We start from the raw sequence: 23,260 nt of genomic DNA on the forward strand, positions 1-23,260 counted from the left end.
GTTTGTAAAGAACAATGGTGTGAAGAAAATCTTTTGTGTTAAAGAAATTAGCTTCCTATTTTGTTAATATAAAACATTGCATTTATACTATGTGCATAGATTTATGCTTTTTTTTTTTTTTTTTTTTTTCCTTCAAAAGATAGAGTCTTGGTTGCAACACCTTGATGAAACTGTATGCAAAACAGTGTGTCTCTACATCAGGATAATGGCCTATGAAGAAAAACAGAGAAAACTTTTTGACTACTCAACCTAGGTTTCGCTTACCTGTTCAAAAATCTGGTGGGTTTCAGATGTAGAAATGGCATTCACTAGGCTGGAAGAGGATTTGGAATGGATTCACTAGGCTGGAGGAAGAGGATTTGGAATCATCTCTGAAGGATTACCACAAGAAATAGGTATTGATATTTTCTTCTTGCTTAATTCAGGGAAAAACAACGCAGTGTGAAAATGGTCTCATAAAAGGATATTGGTGGCATATTTAATAATTTTAGTCTTATTAGCTGCTATTAGCATCTATGGGAAAAAGAAAGAAAAATAAATAGGTCTTTTGTTTCAGTTTCTGTTATCTCATGAGCATTTTGAGTACATCTTGATTACTGGGTTTTGCATGGGACCATTCTGAACTGAGATGAAAGGTAAAAGCAAAGACTACCAGAGTTCGACCATGTTAGCGTAGCAAGAACAAAGTATGAAAGCAGTATAGATATAAATATTAAACCCATGTATTTGTTTAAGGAAGCAGAAACTGTAGTTTTTCTATGAGTCAAACCAAACAGTTTCCTTCTAATATTACTAATATTATTTATTTTAGTCCCGCTTCAGAAGAGTAGCTTCTGCTGTTGGAATTTTGTTTCACGTTTGTTTACCTCCACTTCCTTTGAATACTTAAGTAGTCTGGTTTTCTTTTCCAACTTAGAAAATCTGCCATATTGGAAATACAAATAGGAAAGACACATGTAAGGAGAGGAAAATCTGACAGAGGTATCTAAAATTATCCCTATAATAGAGATGGACAAAGATTCATCTTTTGTTCACGGTCTCTCATAATAGAAATGCAAGTCGGCACTACCTGAAACTATTAGGCAACAAAGTTTTGTTTTAGTAAATCCTGTCTGATGGATCTGTGGTATATTGTGGCTTATATTCCCAGGATATCCATCTCCTGGGCTAGCTTTTTTATGTTTCTTTTAAAAAATAATTTTTGCTAGCTTCTATGAAAAAGATCCACAATGAACCTTTGTGTGATGTAGCAAGGCTATGTTTCTGTGGTTGCTGCTGGTTCTGTGACTTCAAGTAGAGCACAGCACTGTCTCACATTGTCTCTGCTTCCTGACTGGATGTAATCTGTGCTGGGGACTTTAGGACTTGTTCTGCTTTAAAAAGGATGGGCTAGGAACGATAATCTGGTTCTCCATGCAGATGACATCTTCCTGCCGTAAAGAAATTGAACTCTGGTGTGTTTAAAACAAAAACAAACAAACAAACAAACAAAAACCTTTTGGGATACTAGACAATTTCATTCCAAGTGTTGCTACTGATACATCCTTTATAATTGCATTGGTACTTTCATCATGATATGATACAGAAAAGTAAGAAGCCCAGTGAAATTATCTGCTGCTTTGAATTCAATTGCATCTCAGCAGAACTTCTGTTGGTGGTGGCAATACAAGTAAAGATGATTCAGAATGCAATTAGGAACAAGAAAAAGAAGTATTTTTTCACTACTTTTTTTTTTTCTTTTGTCCTTTACAGACCACGAATACTGAATCTGTAAAATCTTGCAAATTTCATCAGAAGTCTTTTGTAAATGCATTAAGGGAGTAGAGAATAACATTAAATCACCTGTGTGATATACTACTTCAACATAACTTCCTTTTCAAGATGTAGTAATAAATGTGAGTAACCTCCTGGCCCTACAGGAATGCAATTAAAGGTTTGCTGTTGAAATTCCGGCCTTGTTCAAGTCACGCCATGTGAAATCACTGCATGGTATGGGCCAGAATTTTGGTGGGATTCATTTTTTCAAGAAGTCTCAGGGTTCCAGGGTTTCTCAGTGTTTTTGAGACAGGCTTTTTGTTTCCACTGTACCACATCATTCTCCTTCCTCTGTTTCCTTTCTTCAGTGCTGTCTCCTGGCCTTTTCAAGACCACCTAATCCCTGTCAGTCTCATTCCTGTTTTATTTGTAGGGTTTATGGACTTGTGTTCTACACTTGCTTTAATCTTCAGTTCTAGCAGCTGCCTTGGCTGTATTGAGTGGGTGTACCTCTGTCCTGTACCATGTGAAGAACTGACCTCATTATATTTTCCTCAGAGAAGCAGCCATCTGAATTTTCCTTTTTTACTCTTGTTCTTTGCATTTATAATGCATATTTTAAGTTAATTCCTCCTATTTCAGCTGTAGGCACTATTTGTTGCCCTAACTGTACAAACTTTTCTATCCAAGTTATATGCTGGACAGTAGAAAGACAGGTTACTAAAAGCCGGTGCCCACCAGAGAATTGCCACTACGTTTGCTCTGCTAGCATAAATTTCCTGGCCATTTGCTTTTGGACCTTGCGAGACGTGATCTGGGAAAAGACAAACCTTTGTCATCTGATGATTGGTTTTGTATTATGCACTTGTTTACACCTAATTAAACAGTAAATATATATATATATAAAGATAACAAAGATTTTTGTTGGGCAAAACATTACACTGAAGTTCTCAGATAGAACATTTATCACTGTGAACCCAGGATATGCATATACCTGTGAGCACTAAAATATACATATACAAGCAAGAATATTTGCTGTCTAGTGGTAGGGATACATTCCATAGATGGGAATCCTTACAGCTGGTTCAACCTAGTAAATTAACTACTTGTGTAAGTGCCTAGCTATAACATTCTGCCATGAGCATAGGTATGCCTCCACAGATGTTTTGTGACTACCAGTTCCAACTGAAGCCATACACTTTCCTAGTAAGCTCCTGAATGTGTGATTGGTGAGAAGCTGTGAAAAGTATGGTACACAGCAAACAATTTCATATGCTTTTGGACACTGCAGGATAACACATTATCTCTTTCTTAAAGTACATATTTATGCCTTATATCTTAACGCCAGTCTCTCAATGAAGAAATTTAGATTTTAAAAGATCTGACTATGTTTTGCAACAAGTGAGTTTTTAACTCACTGTTTTGCACTCAGTGAGTTAATATTAAAATGGTGTTCTGGGACTGAATTAATGATGCTAATTTATTCCAACAAGTGTTGGAACTGTGCTTTAAACTATGTGATGATGGTCTTTGACTTAAACAGCGCAGAGCTTGCTTAAAAAGAAGTTGTAACTTGCTTTGTTACTTGAAGTCTATGCTCTTGCCTTGATGTTTTCACTGATTTAACCAAGACTTGAGAACAATTTGATTCACTGAATTCATTTCACAACATATTGAAGTTTAATAGGACAAGCTGCAAGGCATTGTCAGGCTGTCTGGAGAGGCACAAGTATAGACTTGATATCTGGGATTGCTTTTCTGAGCAGTAAACCCCTTTGATTTTTAAAAGATAGAAACCTAGGGCAGAACTGGTCCTCACATTGGTGCTTCTGTGAGCAAGTTGAAATGGATGTTACTTTCTTATCTATTAAAATAGACCAGCATTTTGGTATTTGTATTATTTTTGCTTTACCTATGACACCATATTCCTTCGTGCTTTCACAGCAGAAAGACACAGAAGTCTGCTAAAGTTGGAAAGCTGTTCACTCAGGCACATCTCCTCTCATCAGCCAAACATCCTGCTTCAGATGGCAGGCCTGGGCGGCAGCAGCAATTAGCTTTCTTGTTCTTTGGGCCTAAATTTATAACAAGCAGGAAGCAACATCTGCTTATAAGGAGGAGGTTAGGATTTGAATTCATCTGCCTCTGCAAAGACTGTCTCTAGAGAGGTTTCCATCAGTCCTCTCTTTATCCCACGCAAGGTGGGGCAAAGTTCTGCTCCTAGCAAAAACATTGCTTTTTCTTCAAATGCTCAGTACTCATTTTCTGAAGTGAAATCTTCCTAATCCAGATGATCTTAATATCCTGAACCTTGCGGGATCTTTCCCCAGCTGTAACAGGGTGTGAGACACAGCAATGTAGATGTAACAGTAGCTGAGCTCTGAAGGATGCAGCCTGCATGCAGCATTGCTATGGCATTCTGAGAAAGGCCAGTTGTCAAACTGGTCTTATAAGACCCTAAAGTTGGGTCTTAGCAAACATTGGAGGGACAATATCTTTCACCGCAAGTGCTTTTAGTGAATTATATCATTAGAAGAGTTGTTGTATTTTTGTTCCAGAAGTTTGAACTAATGGTTAAATTAAGGGGAAAAAAATAAATAAAAAAAAAATAAAATAAAATAAAAATAAAATAAATAAAAATAAAAATAAAAAAGAAGAAACAAATAAACACTGGAACTTCCAAAGGCAAACCCAACCTTGTATAAGAGCATTAAACAACCCCAAGAATCCAAGTCCTTTTAAAAAAATATGGCCATTTCAGCAATGGCAGGGTGTAGCACCTGACTTCCAGGCCCTGCACTGCTCCTGGCAATATCTTTTGGTCATTCATAGCAAGTGACACTGCAGCAGACTGCCTGCTTGAAGTATCCTTAGTACCTGTCTTGCAAGCCCTGCATTTCTCAGCTGCCTCCTTTGTGTACAGCACTGTTACTGAATGCTAACAATCAAGGGTTCCTAATTAGCTCCTTTTGCTTTGAAGTAAGGTCCTTGTTAGCTTTGACTGACATTCTTAATTGTGACTCTCTTGAGCTCTGTTTTTAAAAATGTTTGCACACATCAGTCATTTGATTTAAGTGACTTATTCTTATCATGTTTAAGTACTAATCTGTGTATCTGGATTAGGGGGTTTGTTTTCTTCCTTAGACCCTGTGCCATGGTTGTCCCTGACATTGAACTGATCTGTGAAATTTTATTGGTTGTTGAAGGGTTTATTGATGTGTGCTTGTTAGCCAGCAAGTTTAGCACCTTGTATACTCTCTGCAGGGAACTGTTCTCTAAACAGGTGAGGGTCTCTTTTTTGCTACATTTGCTATGTTTTAATTAACACATATTCACTTGGAAACAGTGCAGCTGGACATTGTATAATAATTGTTGTGGTTTTTTTAATTACTATTATTTTAATTATATGGTCCTTTTATTTTTAAGACACTTTAAATTACATGACCATCCCTACTTTAACATCAGATATAAATTTAAAATAATATGGCCTTAATTATCTGACCTTGGCACATTTGTAATGCATTAATTTCATGTTTAAAAAATTGTAAATCGCTGCCTAGTACCTGGGATGGCTGAACTAAATCGTGTCCTTGTTTTTGTATTATAAATAAATAAATAACTACCTCTTGGAGATGAGAAAAACTTTAAATTATTACAAATAACAATTGACGTATTCTGTTTGAATTAATGTTTGTTTAAACTTTTGCCAGTGAATACAGTGAAGGACTGTTTTATTTATTTATTTATTTATTTATTAAAAAAAAAAAAAAAAAAAAAAAGGCAGTGCTAAATAATTATTATCCTAGGAAGAATTTATATTCAGAATAGCTATCCTAGAAATCTACATTTTTTTAAGCCCTTCCCTCACTATATGTTTCTAAGCTTTTTTTAGGCTGAATAGCTACCTGTGTCATTTGTCCTTTAATTTTGGTGTTTGATGTAAAATATGTTGCTAGTCTACCCAGTCTTCTCTTTTGGAAACAGAAAAGTATTGTTAACATCAGGTCAAATTAGATGTTTCGCAGCATTTTTTCTGCTTGCCTTGTTTAATCATGGAGCCGTAGTGGTATCGAATACAATAATACTTTAAAATACAGTGGAAGATATATGAGGATGTAGTTGAATACAGCCTGTGAGTAAGTGTTGAGAATGACAAATAAAAAGGACAGCTTCCCAAGAAAACTTGGTCTTTGAGATCATTTCTGCATAGTTCCTACCCACAGCTTACCCCTGTGGAAAAAAAAAAAAATAATAATAATAATAACAGACATCAAAGTGACATGAACCTAAGGATTAATAAGCTATTGATCTTTTTTTGAAACATCTTGAGCCAAGTAAATGCTCAACTTGCAAGAAGAGGAAGGAGATGTTGCATCTGTGCTGGAAGAACAGTGTGTGGCCTCCTTCTGAAATCCATCCCTCCAGAGGAGTCAGCACCTTTTGTTTGTAAATGATGTCTGTTACTGTGAGATTGTCACTGGAGGAACCAAGGTGGAAATGGATCCAAAAGTTCATGACACCATATTCTCATAGTATCATCCTGGATTTTTTACTTCTGCTCCAAATTTTGCCATGTAAAAATAGATGGGATATTAAAAACTAGATAGACATACACATTTCACCTTTTTATGCTTTTATTTTGATGGACTTCCAACACTGGCCTAAAAACACTGCAAGGCTACAGTATACACAGGGAAAAAAGAGGTGTCACTTTAAACTTAATGTTTTCTTATACATTATCACTTGGTTTCTTTTCCTGTGCTAACGTCATTTGTTAAAATATTTTCCCAGGACCACTGTGACTGGGGACTTTGTGCTATCAAGTCAGTTCTGGTAGCTACTGGCTTACTGAAACAAAGAAACAGGAACAGACCTGAGGATCAGGTACAACCTTCATTTAAAAGAGTGCAGGAGTAGGAGCTGTTCCTGGTGTTCTGTCTGAATAAAAACAGAACCCTAAAAAGAGAAGGGTTTAATGCTCTTGTGATCTGTGGCTTAGCATCCTTTTCCAGGTGCTTATGGGAGCCTTAAGAGACTTAAATTTGCTTAAAATAGTGACAGATGATAACCCAATATTCATGGGCCTGATCAGTGACCTGTTTCCAGCTCTGGATGTTCCAAGGATAAGGAACCTGTAATTTGAGCAGGTGGTTAAACAATTTACCCTGGAGCTTCACTTGTAGCCTGAAGAGAGCTTTATTTTCAAAGTAAAAGAATTCATTGCCTTTAATTATTCCCCGTAAGAGTTTCAATCAAAATAATTGCAAATGGGTTGTATTAGACATGAAGGTTATTTTTGAGTATGTTACACTATTGATAAGGCATTCTCAAAGTCTCAGTATTTCAAAGGCATTTTGTCATGGCAGTACACGAACTCAGTATGATAAATATATCCATAAGGAAATATATCTGTTCAAAAAGGCTGTCTCCACTGACAAACATGTTTGTTTACAGCACCGAATTCTTGTACACAGTAGCTTAGTGAATGTTGGTGATTATTTATAGGGGGGGAGGAAGCAAAAACAAACAAACAAACAAAAAAAAAAAAAAAAAAAAAAAAAAACAACCACAAAAACTGCTCCAGTCTATATTGTTCCTTTATCCTGACAAGGACAAAAGACAATAAGCTATACCTTGGAGTATTATGAACTTTCCAATCAGTCATCTTTATGGTGTTCTGATTTCAACTAACTGGGTGAATCAGATAACCACTGAAGAATGAACTCGCTCCTTTTATGCTTCAGATAGTCAGTGTGGTTGCTCTTCACTAAGACAGAAATTTATAAGCATTTCTTTCCATCTTTCCATTCTGTTTCTCACAGAACTAGTTCTTTGCTAGAAATATTACTTTAGTGGGCTGATATTATATTTTACCAAGTTATACGTGCACAACTGTTCTAAGCGTGGAATGCACTCTGCTGAAGTGATCCTCTAAAGTGTTGGCAAATTTGTGGTAACTCTTCTATATCCCTTGTTTGGCACAATATTAGTGTGTATAGGTGTATAGCAAAATGATAAGATTTGTTCTCACTCATTGAAGTAACAGCGTTATTTTTTATTTTATTTTATTTTATTTTTTTTTAAAAAAAAAAAAGCCAATTCTCTTCCCATTTTTTGGAAGGCAACTGTTGTTGCTTGATGCAACATCAGTACAGCAGAGATAAGTGCTGAGAAGGTCTAAATTCCTTTTTCCTATTAAAGGGAATAGGAAGGAGGGGAGAGAGAACTTTTGTGCATACTTCCTTCTTTTTGCTAAGAGGACAACAGGACAGCAAAGGGTCTCACTATGTATCCCTCCTGTGTGGCAGGCTGTTCAGCTGGAAGCTGGAAGAACTACTGGCAGTGTGTCACTCCATGTTTGCTGTTCAAAATGCAGGGACTGGAAAGAGCAAGGTACCTGTTGACCTACACAGTGAGTTTTTGATTTCACATTGCAAAGAAATTGCCTTGGTTTTTGCAGAAAACATTCTGCAGGGTGTGTTGCCTTTGCTTTAGGCTGTTGTATGGTAACATGCTGTTCAGACCATCCAGTCAGCCATGTGGTGTGTGATGGCAAAACTCAAAAGTACAATTTCCTCATAACATTTTATATGTTGTTTGCAAATACCAAAGGAAAATTAATAGTGGCAACAAGTAATGAGCATGCTATTTGACAGATAGACTAAGTAATACGTTGTTCTGGAAAGAGAAGCAGGATGATCTAATTAGACTTCTAGACAGAAATAGTGGAATATTTTGCCAAAACACTAGGCAAGTATTTCTAACAGATAATGTCTATTCCTCTTACAAAATTTGGCCGGTATGAGGTTTTCTTCCTCTTTCAACATTTTCTATTAGAGAAGATAGACTGTGGAGTGTAGCTGTATCAGAATGGGATTCTCCCTTGCTGTCATGGAATCACAGAATCATTCTGGTTGGAAAAGACCTCTGAAATCACCTAGTTCAACCTTTAATCTAGTACTGACAAGTCCACCACTAAACAATGCTACTAAGTTCTACATCTACGTATTTAGACTTAATGGAAATTAGGTTTAATGTCATTAGTTTAATGTCTAATTGTATCTAGTTTAATGTAATGTGCAGCCTCTCCATCCCCTTTAGGTGCTGAAAACTGCTCTACACCTATGTGAACATGCAACAAAAGTCCATTTAGAATGGCTTTAACCCAAAAGCTCTGACAGCTGATGAACTGTTTAGTTTTATACACAGTGCAACACGAGAGTAAAAAGAAGGCAAATGGCACATGTCCTTCTTATTAGGACCTGTTCCTAGAAGCATAGTTCTCTATCAAAAATAGTCAATTCAAAGAAGGCATCAGAGACTGAATTATTGTATTGGCTTTTTTTCTCTTTTTTAATGCAATATGATGTGAATACAGAGCACTGGTAATTGTGGAAAGACTGGAAGCAGGACAGGCTGCTTTAGAAAAGTACTAAACTGAATGATGCTGATTCAGCTGCCAAAGAGGGTGAGTTTTTTTTCTCTCCAGACCCATGAAGCCTTCTGTATCTCACCAATATTGTTAAGACTAATAACATGCTTTCCTGTAGCCAAAACAGAGATAGGTCCTTATTATATAAAATGCAGTTATTCTGCTGTATCAGGAGTTCACTGAAAATATTTTTTATTTTACTATGAATAACCTTCTACTAAGCAAAGCATGGTTTCCTTATGCTATGCAAGCTTCTTGTTTCGGTGATGCATTAGGAATCCTGAAGTTCTAATTGTTGTACAGTGCTCTTATTTAAGCACTAAAGTGATGAGATTTTGTTGAAATACAATTTACAATGGAAATTATATTCTGCTGTCTTTTCTTCTGAGAGAGCAAACTAATACTACCCATGAGGGGTCAAAATGGTTAGTTTGGGATGGGGATGTAAATTCCATGTGGATTGAGTCACTCAATACTGTTATAGATGATAACAAGGTGAGCAATTGGGAAGCAAGTGCACTAGATTCTTCTCTACCTGTTTTCCCCTTTCTTTGTTTTTCTGAAGACAGTTTTTTCTTCCATTCCTTTCATTTCTTTTGGTTTTCATTATTACTAAGAGATGCTTTGGCATCAGAGTAATACATTGCTTGTCTCTGTGTACAACAAAAAGTCTTCAAGTTTCCTACATACACTGTAAGGCTCATTGTGCCTCCTAGTGTATAAATTGATGTAATTCAAGTTGTCAATCATAAGATTATTGAAACCAGCATTTGGGAAACCTTCCAGTAAAACAGATTTAAGATTTCATGGATTAAGTCCTCACATCACTGTAGCAAGGAAGGCTAGCATTAGGAAATCTAAGTGAGTTTAAGAACTAACTGTAGTATCTAGACTTTTTATTCTCTTCTCATTAGCTACGCTGTGAAACCAATTTTGTTGTATGGCCAAAATGTTGCAATGTAATGAAATCCAAATCTAAAATCTAAATGTAGCTTTCGAATGATTGTTGTAGTTTGGTCCATTCTGTTAAGCTTTTCTCTTTTAAGAACTTAAGCCCATCTCCATGTGGTGACCTTCTCAGGTTACTTCGAAAGGTGTCTGTCTGGGGTTATCCACATAGCCTGACTTTAGCTAATGACTAGAAAGCATCATTTCCAAGGGACATTTTTGAGCACTCACATTTAGGCTCCTGCTCTCAATCATTTCTTTCTATTGACATTGAGAAAGATTTAGCTTCTCCTGCTTTTAGCAGCCCTCAGGAGTACTCTCTTTGGTGAAGCAGGCTAGTTTTCTCTTGAATGGATTAAACTGTGGAAAAACACAAGATCAAGTAAAACCTTTTGAATTTGTCCTCCTCTCTGTTTCTGAAGCAAAAACCATGGCCATGTATGAATAAACTTCATTTAGCTGCATTTGAGATGTACTGATGCTTTCTAGGTTCTGACCCTTACAAGCAATGGACGTGTGCATGTGACTCCATCAATGCAGCTACTGTTAGAGGTGCACCATTTAAAAGCTGCAGCCCCAGCTACAGGATCCAGAGCTGGCCTCCTCTATCTGAACACACAGGACCTGGGCTGGAATCCATGAGTATCTGATGATATTAATTAACATTTTTAAGATGCATCCTGAAGATTAATGGGAGTAGACACTATTATTATTTTACTTTGATAATGGGGAGATAAATTAGTTGATGGGTTATGTAAATTGTTAAATACAGTTTGGAAGATTTCAGCATAAGTTAAGTGTTTTATTTTTCCCTCTTATCCAGACTACTCAATAAGTGAATAAATTGGCTACTGTTCCCTGTCCCTTTTAATAATTATTGCAATCTTTGATACTGTTAAGGACATCATGGTTTACACCAGCTTGGTTTTCTGTTCTTCCTACCCCTTTTGATCACAGTAGTCCTCTTTTGACTTGTTTTATACATGTGCTTTATTCAAATTAATTAGAAGAACAATTTTTTTAAAGAATATGGGTCTCCATGTATAAAAGGGAATTTAGTAGTTAAAAGAACAATACATTAATTTAAGCAGTCCAGTGTGATCTTTTCCTTTTGTCTTTTGTTGAGCTAAGCCTGAACAGTTGTACAAATTATAGTAAAAAAGGAGTCGAATATTTTCAATCAGTGTTTTTATTTTCAAGCAGCATTACTACAATTTCATGACAAAATTTGATTTTTCAGCACTCCAGTATGTCATCAACATTTTAGTTCTAGCTATCCATTTTGAGAGTAGTGTGTCAGGACAACTGGAGAAGCCTTCAGTGCACACTTTTCCCAGAGAAGTCTTGTCAGTAGGAGAATTTAATTAAACATCTTGAGTTGCTTCAAGATGCTTCAAGAGGGTCAGGATCAGAAGACTGGTGTGGACATGGAGAGGCAATATGATCTCTCACAGCAAACAGGGGTGTAGAGATGGAAATAGTAGGCAACAAACTGTTCAAACAGAATAGCCGTGAATGAGTAAATAATTGGTTTAGGCAGTGTTTGACTAATACTTTGTGAGCACAAGTAGGGGATAAAATTGCCTAATCATTTAGAATAGGGACAGTAAGGCATGTGGCTGCTAACCTAAAGCATATGTTATAGTTAGCATAACGAAAAGGACTTTTCATTTGATTGTGATAGGAACTAGTAGATGAGTAGAGTTACATTTTTATTACAGTTGTACAGTTGTCTTCAACTGTACAGAACCAGACTTTTCAGCTAGCCTGGGTTTTATATATATGACTGTAGATGTCTGCAGTGCCAGTCATGTTGAATTTGGGTGTCATATAATCATTGGTCTTGGGTACAACTTACATACTTGTATTTTAAGTACTTTGTTCTAAAGGGAAAAAAATAAAATAAAAAAATAAAAAATAAAATAAAAAAAAGGAATCCTTGGTCCCACCTGCTTTTTGTTGTCTGGCCCTCTAAAAGCAGGAGCAAACCATCATCTGGTTCTTTCTCCTTGCCCTCTCTACAATAAAAGATGTAGTCAAGGAAAATGGGTATAACCATATACCAGTATACTCAGCTGTCAAAGTAGCTCTCAGAAATACAGCAGGATGATAACATTCACATGAACAAAGAAAAATATTTTAAGACTGGTGGCACCTATATGTCACAAACTACTGCACTGGGTATACATTTAGTTAAAAGTGGTTACATAAAACTTTCAAAATTCAACAAATCAATTTACATTTCAAACCTGGAGGGAAGAAATTTTACTTTTCAAATTCTCCCTCATTAAATTGGAAAACAACCTTTTTGTTTGATTGTTTTTTTTGAAAGTATGTTGCAAGCTGGATAGAATAAAGGAGACACCAATCCAAAAAGGCTAACAAGACTGTTCTCTTTGATAAATGTGTGCCTCCTTACAAACTCTAAAACTGTTGCTCCTGTTCCTGAAAATATTATGGTATGGGTAGGCGTTAGGATTAAAGCTATTTAATTTTTAAGGAACAGTATTTCTGAAACATCCATCGAGCACATGGCCCTATGTAGAATAAAATAATAAATAAATAAATAAATAAATAAAGCTTTAAAATTACTATAAATCTGATAGGTTTGTGAGGTGAAGCTTAGAGACTCAGTACTGAAGTATGGCACATGCTTGTGAGTGGAGAATTAGAAAGCATGAGCTATAGTAAACTTTTAATTGCCTCATGGGGTATTGGGGTATTTAGTTACTTTTGCTCTTTTTTTTTATTATTATGATTCACATACAGTATTTTCAAATGTTTTTTAGTGTTTTGGTTACATTAATTTTTAGGTCTTTTTAAATGCTTAGATAAGTAGGAATTTTCCTTAGGGGGATTAAAAGTTGATGGATATAGAAACATACAGCTGCTGATCAGAAGATGTTATCCATTATTGGCTATCCTGAAATAAGATTTTTTGTTGTCGTTGTAGTATAATATTTGGTAGGAAAATATAGGGCTTGGAAAAGAAAGCTGTAACAGGCAGTGAAGGTTTTAGGTGCTCAAAGTAAAGTTAAACTGTTGCCAACTGCTTGCTGAAATATCTTTAGGTATGCTGAATGCCAGACCTAAAAGTAAATGAAATATTAATTGAAAAAATAAACAAAATGCCTGTTGAACGAATCTTTTGTTTCTTTTACCAGTTTTTGAGACACCAGCACTCTGTAAAAGTTGAGAAGGAATTGACACATTTCAGTTAAAACCTGATTTCAAATTTTCCTACTACAAAAAAATGAGTACAAATTTCCAAGTAGAAATATTATGAACAAAAGAAATGATCCAGTAGAACATTCTGTTCCTGCAATTATGTTTTCAAATGAAAGAACAGTGTATCCCCTTTTAGAGTTCAGTCCTAGGCATATATGGAGAAAAACAGAAATCAAAGTTTGCTTTTAAAACTAAATTGCGTTGTGCATGTGTGTGTTTTTTTTCCTTTCCAGTTTCATTTTATTTTTGTTCTCACATCTGAGGTGGCACCTCTCAAATGTTTTATTGATTTACTTTTAACAGGCAAACCAGTCCTGCTTGTTGGAAATCCTGGAGTAGGACAAACTCTTTGTAGGTGATAGTCTTTGGAGAGAGCAGCAAGTCTAACATTCCTCTCAACTGCTATACACCATCAGCAATGTTACAAAGTAAGTTCCATGCAGATGCAAGAATCCTATCTTCCCTCAAAGGTGAAAAATTTTGTAGAGTTGTTATTACTGAGTACAGCTGTTTTTCAGGATGGTGGATTGCAGAATGTGGTGGTTTTACCGTGCTAGGCAGTTGAACACCACAACCGCTCTCTCACTCCCCCTCCTCAGATGAGGAGGGGAAGAAGTAAAGGAAAGAACAACTCACGGTTGAGATAAGGATGATTTAATTAAAGAGAATATATATATATATATATTATTAAGGAAATATAATTATTAATTAAACAATTCAACTAAAGGGAAAAAAAGGGAAAGGGGAAGAGGGAGGGGGAAAGGGAATAACAAAACAAAACAAGTAAAGGCTATGTGGAAGTGCAGAGGAAATAAATTACTCTCTACTTCCCACAAATGAGCGATGCTTGACCACATCCTTGAAGCAGGGCCTCAACGCACGTAGCCGGTGTTCAGGAGGAGGACAGACGTTTTTGCAACGAGAGCCCACCCCTCCCCTCTTCTTGTTTTTTCCACATTTTATTGCTGAGTGTGACATCATATGGTATGGAATATCCCTTTGGTTGGCTTAGGTCAGCTGCCCTGCTGATGTTTCTTTCTCACTTTTTTGCCCACCCCCTAAGAGGGTCAGAGAGAGTCCTGATGCTGTGCCAGCACTGCTCAGCAGCAAACACAACACCGGTGTGATACCACTGCTGTTCTAGCTACAAGTGCAGAGTGCAGCACAGTATGGGCTGCTGCAGGGAAAGTTAACATCCCAGCCAGACCCAGTACACAGAGGGAAGCAAAGAATTGAATGGCTATGGCCTTCCTACCTGTATACCCAGTTGAGAATTTCTCAGTTCCTGTCTCTTTCTTACATTGCTGCTCACTCAGCAATGTCACTCAATCAGACTGTCACTAGGCTTAAAAAGTATTAAATCCACAGATCTCTACAGAATAACGTTTTAACTGCCTCCTGTTGATTACTTCTATATTCAGATTGGATAAGCAAATACCACTTTCAGTTTACTTTGTACCTTAGTTCATTCTTTGAAGTGTTTCCAAATTCATACTAAATTGGAATCCTACGTTAAAACAACTTAATAACCTTTCTACCCTCAAAATGGAGAGATTTGAAGAAATCTTATGTGCTCCACAGAGACATCATAAGTGAATATAAACTGTCAAAACTTCTTTAATGGGGAAGCAGCCTTAGAAAGTTTTCAGATATTCTTGTTTTGGTAAGGATTGTTTAGCTAATGATTGCCATTCCAGCAGCAACCATGGCCAAGGCACTAGAGCACAAGGGCATAACACTTCCCATTGCAAAAGGAAGCTGATTAAAAAAAAAAAAAAAAAAAAAAAAAAAAAAAAAGGCTCCTAGGCCAAAGTTTATACATTCTTTGTGCAGGAAATTTCTTAAATAAACCAAATAGGTAAAGGCAGCATCACAGGGGCTTTCTATGCAAGTGTATAGCCACTAACTGTACTTTTTAAGGATTTGCTATGAAATGTTAGTATTATTCCTTCAGATTTTAAGTTGCTACTGTAAAACATCTGCTGCTTCTTTTAACAGATTAACAAAGAAATGGACTCTATCTGCAGCTTTTCCTTCTTTCCACTGTTCTTCAGCCAAGTCCCTCTTGTTAAATGCTCTTCTAGCAAGCCTGTGCAAGTTCCTAGCTGTGGGTGAACTGCATGACAATGCAGACCAAATATATTGTGTTTGCTTTCCATTGTGTTTACAACATCTTTCTGGTAAGCTGTAACAATATAATTTTGTTCTGTCATATATCGCTCCGAATGACGGCCTCTTATGTTATTTTTGTGTTTGTGGATACCAATGCTTCTTCTCATACAATGAATTCAAGTAGTATATTTTGATGCCTGCCTTACATATTTTTGGCTACCTCTCCAAGAAATTGTTTGGAACAATCAGGTTGTTGTTTAAATGGGAAGAGACATCCACATCAAATTACACAAATGAGCAATTAAGTCTCAGCTCAAAAACAAGAGCTTAAAAGCTGAACTTGTTGAAGTACAGCTATTCCTCATGTTGCCATGTTCCTTCCAGAGTTTAGAGGTTAAAAAATTTTTCTTACATATCATATCACTTTTAATTTGAGGTATTTTCTGCCAGCTCCCATCTTATCTCTATCTGCTTAACTTCTTTTGAGCTATCTGCTAGAGTGGGTGAGATTAGCATGAAGTGCTGGGTTTTATTTAGCATTCCCCAAGGCATATGACTCATCTGCTCTCTCTCTAGAAAATCAGAAAATTTCAAAATGTTACTTGATGATGGCAGTTTCTGATGCAAACTAATATCAGTACATTAAGTTTGGGATCGTCAGTAGTACTAAAGTCTGGAAGAGTGCCACAGGGAAATTTGCATAAACATTTAAGTACAATGGGGTTTAGTGAAACATATTTCCTTATTGTACTGTAATAATACAGTATTTGAAAAAATATAGTGGGATCAATATGTTACAATTGTGGACACTTTAAAATTTGAGTAAGTTTAAGGATCAAGAAGAAGTGTTCCTAATTATGGGTTTAAAGTACAGGTATATATGTACCTCTTCTAAATGAATAAAATAGTCTTCTTTTTCCTAAGATATAAGTACAGACAGACAGCTTTTTTTTCCCCAAATTTGATCATCCAGCTGCAAATACACTAAGTTTCTTCATTTTTGTGCTGTCCTCCAGTGCACCTTCACTCTCCATGTGGTTGCTTTTGTTCTTCACAGTCAGTAACCATTCTTTTAGTTGACTGTGGCTAGACAGAAATGTATTTGAAAGCATTTGCTACCTTTCTTGAAGTGGCATGACAAACTCACTGTTGAGGTATGCAAAGGATTTATTTCACTGTTTAAAGAATCTGAGATGACAACACAATACCCCTTTTGTTCTAATGGAAGCTGTTTGCAGTGATATGTTTGTTCATACTGCTTTGCCATGAAACTAAAAAGTCTGCAACAAGTCAGAACTACAGTAGAGTTATGACATAGAGCATTTATATGTCACTACAAAACTGCCGCTTTCATTTCCTACAAGATCTCTTGATTGTGTTGCCTTGATGTTAAGAAAATAATCAAAAATGTATGTTTACTTTTCAATTTTCTTATCTAGCCAAAAAGATTTTAGCATATAGCCTACTATAATGCATTAAGGAAAAATAATAATAATATCTGTTATCCACAACATTGGAATATACAAAATGTATAATCTATTCTACTTAGTATACATGGAAATAATCATTTTTCTTATCCTTCATTAAAGTTTCATAAACACCATTGCTTCAAATTCCTGCTATGAATGAAACCAAGAATGGTTCCAAAATTAGGTTGCTAACCAAATACGTTAACCATTTTCACTAGAACATGCAGAGAATTTTACCTTGAAGTCCACCTATTCCTGTGATTTCATTTTCTGCAGAACATTTATATGATCATTTAAACAGCAAAAATTAATGTAATAGGAAGGGAGATGAAATGTTTTGATTCCAGCCCTGTTCTAATAAATTCCTAGTGATTTCTGCAGGATCCTATTTCCATGCACAAAATAAAAACAAGATCTGCTTGTGCGGTTTGAAGTCAAATTTACATAAAGGTTGAATCCTGTGGAATACTTCACTAAGTGAAAAAAAAAAATGAGGATAATATTGTACTAAAGTTCAATATTTTAATAATGTCTAAAAAAAAGTAGTTTTCACTTATATTTTCAAGATATCAGCTTTCTGTAGTTATTCTTCCTCTTATATCTGTAAGGAAAGACATAAAGTTGGCTAAAAACTGTATAAGCCTCTAACTGTATAAGCCTCTAATTTATGTCATAGGATTTTACAGATGTAACGAATAAGTGAAGTTATTTGAATTAATTTGCTCACTGTTGTAGTAAGTTTATCTGATGGTCTGCATTCAACCTTATGTAAGCACCTCAGGGGAATAGGCTGAAATTTTATATAATCAGCTTAATATTCCATAGTGATTAAATGACAGTTATATATTTTTATACCTTTAGATAAATAAGTTCTCGTTAATCCTTCTCAGGAGAAGAAGAAAATAAACTACTTCAGTAGTAAAATTGCTGAATGTCAAATTCCTGGGGATTTCACATGCAAAAGCATCTCAGTTCCAAAGCATGCAGATATGTGGTGAGATTTCCAAAAGCCATGAAGCAGTCAGACTAAATAAAATAAGAATTTTCTGGAATTCAGAAGAGCAGTCTGATAATTTTTAAAGGCGTTTTGTGAGTTTCATTGATTCCTAAGGACTTTGATAGTTTGAAAACACTCATAGGTGGTGGAAATATTTCATAAATCTTAGCCAGCATTATTTTGATTTCTTGGTTTGTTTAGTTTCAACATTACTTAGTATGGTAATCATTTTTATGTATGCTGTGTGATCTTTCAGAGATGCTTGAAAAAAATGAAGTAAAAAGCTGGATGTAACTATGGCCCAGTAGGAAATAAACTCATCTATTTTATGGATGATTTGAATATGCCTAAAGTGGATAGATATGGTCTATACCTCATGTATTGATTCAGCAGCATATAGATTATGAACACTGAAGAGCATTTACTTCTTACAAAAATTATAGGATAACTTTCAGAATTGTGGTCCATGATAGGCTCCCTAAACCACATAGAAATGAAAAACTTCAAGAATTACTTCAAAAACAGCAACAAAAAGCATACTCTTCCTGGAGTTTTGAGCAGTTTTAGAAAAGAGAAGCAGAAAGTGGAGAGGCTGTAGAGAGTCTTGGAAGAAAAGTGTTCTTCAGCTGGACTTGGTGGAGCATCCTATGCATGGCTGTGATGACAGCATGCATCTTTGAGGTATAGAAGCTGATGCTCTAAACTGCAGCTTGACATCTTATGATACTACCTATCTCTTCATCACCCTGTAAAAACAGAAGGCAAAATCTGCAGAATTTTTACAGTACTGGTTCAAATGAACAATTGCTCTTTCTCTGTAATGAGAAGAAAAACATACACATACACACTCAAAATAAATAAATAAATAAAGCACACTGAAGTTGATTTGGACAATTAAGGCAACTCCCCCCACCATAAAAAAAAAAAAAAAAAAAAAAAAAAAAAGGCAAACCAACAACTGCCAAAACAAAACTAAACTAAACTAAATCATTTGGAAAATAAAATATATTAATATATTAGTATCCTGTTGCCAGGTATTGTGAAAAGAGGAAGTTTTCAATTTAAAATCAACCAATTAATATTGTATTTTGTTCTGATACAGGATCTATCTTATATATATACTTACAGTTGCTGTTATAAATACAAGTGGCTTCTTTTTACAAGCATGTTACTTATATCCTGTGTTTTCTTCACACCACCTGTAAATAAAATATTATCTGTTGAGTAAAGGAGAGAAGTGATCAACAATAATAATAATTAAAAAAAAAAATCATACAGACATGTCAGTGTATTGTCAAAAGGAGGTGGACAAAGGGGCAGGCTATATGCTTACAATGATAGTTCAGTATTAGGAGGCTGTGTGTACCTTCTCAGTGCTGTTCTTTGATGTGTTCAGGTTGGTCTCACACACACGTACACCATCCTTGAAATTTTTGTTTCAGAGAATTCTTTTTACTGTCACATGTCCTGTGATATCACTAGGTTTGTGACCAACTGTGACCAATAACTTCTGTACTGTTCTTGCTCTTTTAATGTATATTCAGTTAAATTGTATAATCTTTTCATTAGGCAATATCTCATCTTGTGAAAGAACAATAACAAGTTTCAGCAGAATATTTTGTTACAGAACAAGGCATAAAGAGAAAAAAATGAAGCAACTGCTCAAATCTAAAGCGTCTCCAGCTCAGTGATATGAATTGTGTCTAATTTAGTGCTGTGCAAAGCTAATATGTGGTAGCGCCCTTCTGTTTTCTTCCCAGAGTTATACGCTATCAGAGCCTGTAGTATTTTTCTTTTCTCAAAAAAATTTAAGACTTTCATTCTAAAGAGTTACCACTGCTTTTCTGTTCATTCATGCTTCTCTGTTTTGAGTTTTCCTTTTGAAACAAAACATAACACAAAATTAAAAATCTATATATTTTATAAAGCAATTCAGATTAGAGGAAGAACTGACCTTGCCACTTAGGAATTTTAGACATAACCATCTGAGAATTCTAAAGTAAAGCAGAATTTAATTGAGTTTAGTTGTACACATACAGGGAAAAAATGTATTTCTTTGAGAAAGAGATGCATTTAAATATGGAATTGTGGGAAGGATTTATTGATTTAATAGAGAATACCTGCATTATTAATAAATTTTCCTTTTGCTGTAGTTTTTTGTTTGTTTGCTTGCTTGCTTGTTTTTGTTTGAGCTGCTTGGCCTCCTTCAGTTGTATGCTGCTTTCTGAAGAAACAAGGCTGTCAACAGACTTAGGCAATTGTAACTCAAACTTGCCTGATACTGAAAACCCATTTTAAAAGGAAGTGACTTTTATTTTTTAAATTTACCTAGATCTATGCCGTATCATTTGGAGAGCCAGAAGTAGTATTTATTGTATTATAGAGCAAAAAAAGGAATGATCTTTTAAGCCGCCTTTTTTACTGTATAATGGTTTCTCTGAAATATGCTTGGTTCCAGTTGTTTTACACAGTTCTAAGAGACTTTCTTCATGCACATGAAGATGATCTTTGCCATTTTTTTCATAGTGAGATCTGTTCATTTTATCTGTTGTTATCTACCATGGCTGCACTCTCAAACTGATTTGAACTTCCATGTTTTGCATTAGCAACTGGGGGAGGGGGGTTGCTTCTTTGGTTTTGTTTTTAACATTTTTAAGTGACCATCCTAATTTGATACTTCCACAGCCATTTTTATTCCAGAGTTTCCTGTAGGGCAGTAATGTTGGTTCTTCTACTGAGGGTAAGCTTGAAAAATGTACAGTATTTTGTCACTAGCATTAAGCAAGCTACATTTTCTATCAGGTATGATAGGCAGAAACTAACTATTAAAGAAGTTTGTAATTGTCAATATATTGCCTGTGCGAATCCAAATACTGGGAGCTTCATAATCCACCCTAAGCTCCAGGTATGATTTTAAGTGTCATAACAATTCTGTATTTATTATTTAATACATGAGATAATTATAATTTACCCTATCACTGTAATAGGTAGGAAACTAATGGGGATAGGAGAAAACATATCTGCAGCTTAGCACAGGTTTCAAATCCTGCTGTTCCTATAGATAAATAGAGAGAGAAGCCATGTGTATGATGATACTGAGAATCCACTGAATTTTGTAGCAATTGCAGTCTCATGAAATTCACCTGGCAGATGTGCCCTTGAGGCTCTGAGCCAGACATGCAACTGCTGTGCAACTGCACCAAGGATGAGGCTAGAAATGAAGTATTTCCTGTGACACACAGGTGACTGTTTTCACCAGGCTGTATTGTCATTTAACACTCCATTGACTCTTATCTGCTGGCTTGTGATAAGGAATATTTCCCTCTTTTTCCCTTTTCATTTTCAACTGCATTTTACTGTAGTTTCTTTGAACTTCCTTTCCTCAGATTCCCTGACTACCATCTATAGCAAACTAGTTTGTTTCCACTTTCAGCGACATGCTTTCAGTCCATCAGTACTGAAGAATATTCCAGCCACCACACAAGCAACCACACGGTTTCACAAGACAGCAGTTCAAAAATTCTCACCTACTGCTATTAAATTCCACTGTCTTTAACCTGAGAGACCTCTCCAATGTCTTACAGGTCTGTATCATGGGTTATTTTTTTTACCTGAAGACATTCTATTATTGATGTTCTTTAATATTTAATGAGATAAATCTTTGTGGACAAATCTGAAGAACAGATACTCTTTGTACGATGATAGTCTATGCCTTGAGATGATTATGCTTAGGTAGATAGAAAGATATTTAAGATAGAAAAGATATTTAATGAAAGTAGAGTAATGGTTTGCATTTTTTTTTTATGCTTACTTATTATTTTGACAAGAGAAGGACAAAATCTATTCCAAGGGAAGAGCAACTTCCTGGAGACTAGACTCCCCTAGAATAGTTTTTTTGTCTGCCCACCCCATGGACAGAGTGAACAAGGAGGCATGGATTTGTCAGGTCTCCTGATAACATTGCCCATTGCCCGGTATAACACATTCTCAGTTTGCATGAGGGGCTAGGGCATCTCCATCATATCTGCACCCATACTGACATGGGATTTGTTAAGGAAAGAATTCTGGGTAATGGTTGAATAGTTTTGAAAGTGCTAATTTGTTCACCATGAACTGTGTTTTGTTTGTTTGTTTGTTTTGTTTGTTTGTTGGGGGGTGGGCATGGTATTGCAAAATGGGGCTAGTGAACACATAAGATCCATAAGATCCTGGCAGCATGTGTCCTGTACTGCACCAGCTTGTGAGACCATGACTGACCTCATGTGCCAGCCCATGGAGAGCAGGCATTTGTTTTAATTATACTTTTGCAGACTCAGCTGGCTGAAGAACTTGCTAATTTACAGAGAAGTTCTAGTTCATTTTAAAGGCTATATAGTTTCAAGTGTAACACGTGTTATATATCTAGTCAGTATGGTTAATGTCTTTAAGGAGAGAATCTGACTGATATCTAAACTGATGGATAGCAAAGACTATAATTCCCTTCATAAAATGACGATGGACGCTATGCACAGGCATTTTGAGGCATGTATGTAGCTTGAAAATATTTTGCCTAATGCCGATGAATTGAAAGCTGGATATAGAAAGCTCTTATTTACCGGAACTGTAAGTAGCAGTAGCATGCTATCTTTTCATTCTCAGCCCCCACTGTAAGCATCTTTTTTACTAAGGAAAAGCAGGGGTCAGAGAAAGTGATAAGGGGAAACCAAGGAAGCTTTCCCCTTGAGTTGACTGGTTTTAGTCTTTTGCAGAGGGGGTAATTTCTTGCCTTGACCTTGTAACCTCAGATATCTCTGTTGCAGTTTTTTTTAGTAACTTAAAGCAAACACCTTTGCTAGGATGGGGATGTAGCAACATGTCTGTGGACATGATTCTTCATGTCCTTCATTGTGTGTGGAGAAACAAATTGTAGTCTTTTTTTTCTCAGTTTCCAAATTCTGTACTTCCAACCACAGGAATATGCTTCTGTTTTTCCTGATTAATTGTTCTTTCTGTTTTACTTTTCCTTCCTTGAATAGTTTAACCTGAGTGTTAACTGTGTGCGTGTCTGTGTATATATATAGAGAGAGATATATAAATGGAATTAAGTTATTTTTCAATTAATTTTAAACTATATTCTCCTTTGGGCATCAGAGCACATCAGTAAAATGCATGTGCTTTTTGAACTGTGAGCATTGTTGGTAGTACAAAAAAAGTATCTGTTTTTAGAATTAAACTACAAGAGAGAGTGCACTGTAAATTTCAAGACTTACATAAAATAGGTATACAGGTTTCATTCTGGTCTTTCTGCCACATGTGGATGAGGGATAATGCAACTATCTG

General features: G+C 35.8%; 1 long non-coding RNA gene and 1 pseudogene across 1 annotated transcript; both read left to right on the forward strand.

The window, feature by feature from the left end:
* The first annotated feature begins 345 nt into the window (after positions 1-345).
* On the forward strand, positions 346-5,153 carry LOC118162111. The gene is made up of 4 exons (XR_004748293.1): positions 346-395; positions 1,753-1,895; positions 2,124-2,255; positions 4,900-5,153. It is a non-coding gene; the product is annotated as an uncharacterized LOC118162111 (long non-coding RNA).
* Positions 5,154-6,083: 930 nt separating this feature from the next.
* LOC118163310 overlaps positions 6,084-23,260 on the forward strand; it is an 84,866-nt pseudogene continuing 67,689 nt past the window's right edge.

Source organism: Oxyura jamaicensis, chromosome 2 (genome assembly GCF_011077185.1).
Source record: "Oxyura jamaicensis isolate SHBP4307 breed ruddy duck chromosome 2, BPBGC_Ojam_1.0, whole genome shotgun sequence".
NCBI classification, from domain to species: Eukaryota; Metazoa; Chordata; class Aves; order Anseriformes; family Anatidae; genus Oxyura; species Oxyura jamaicensis.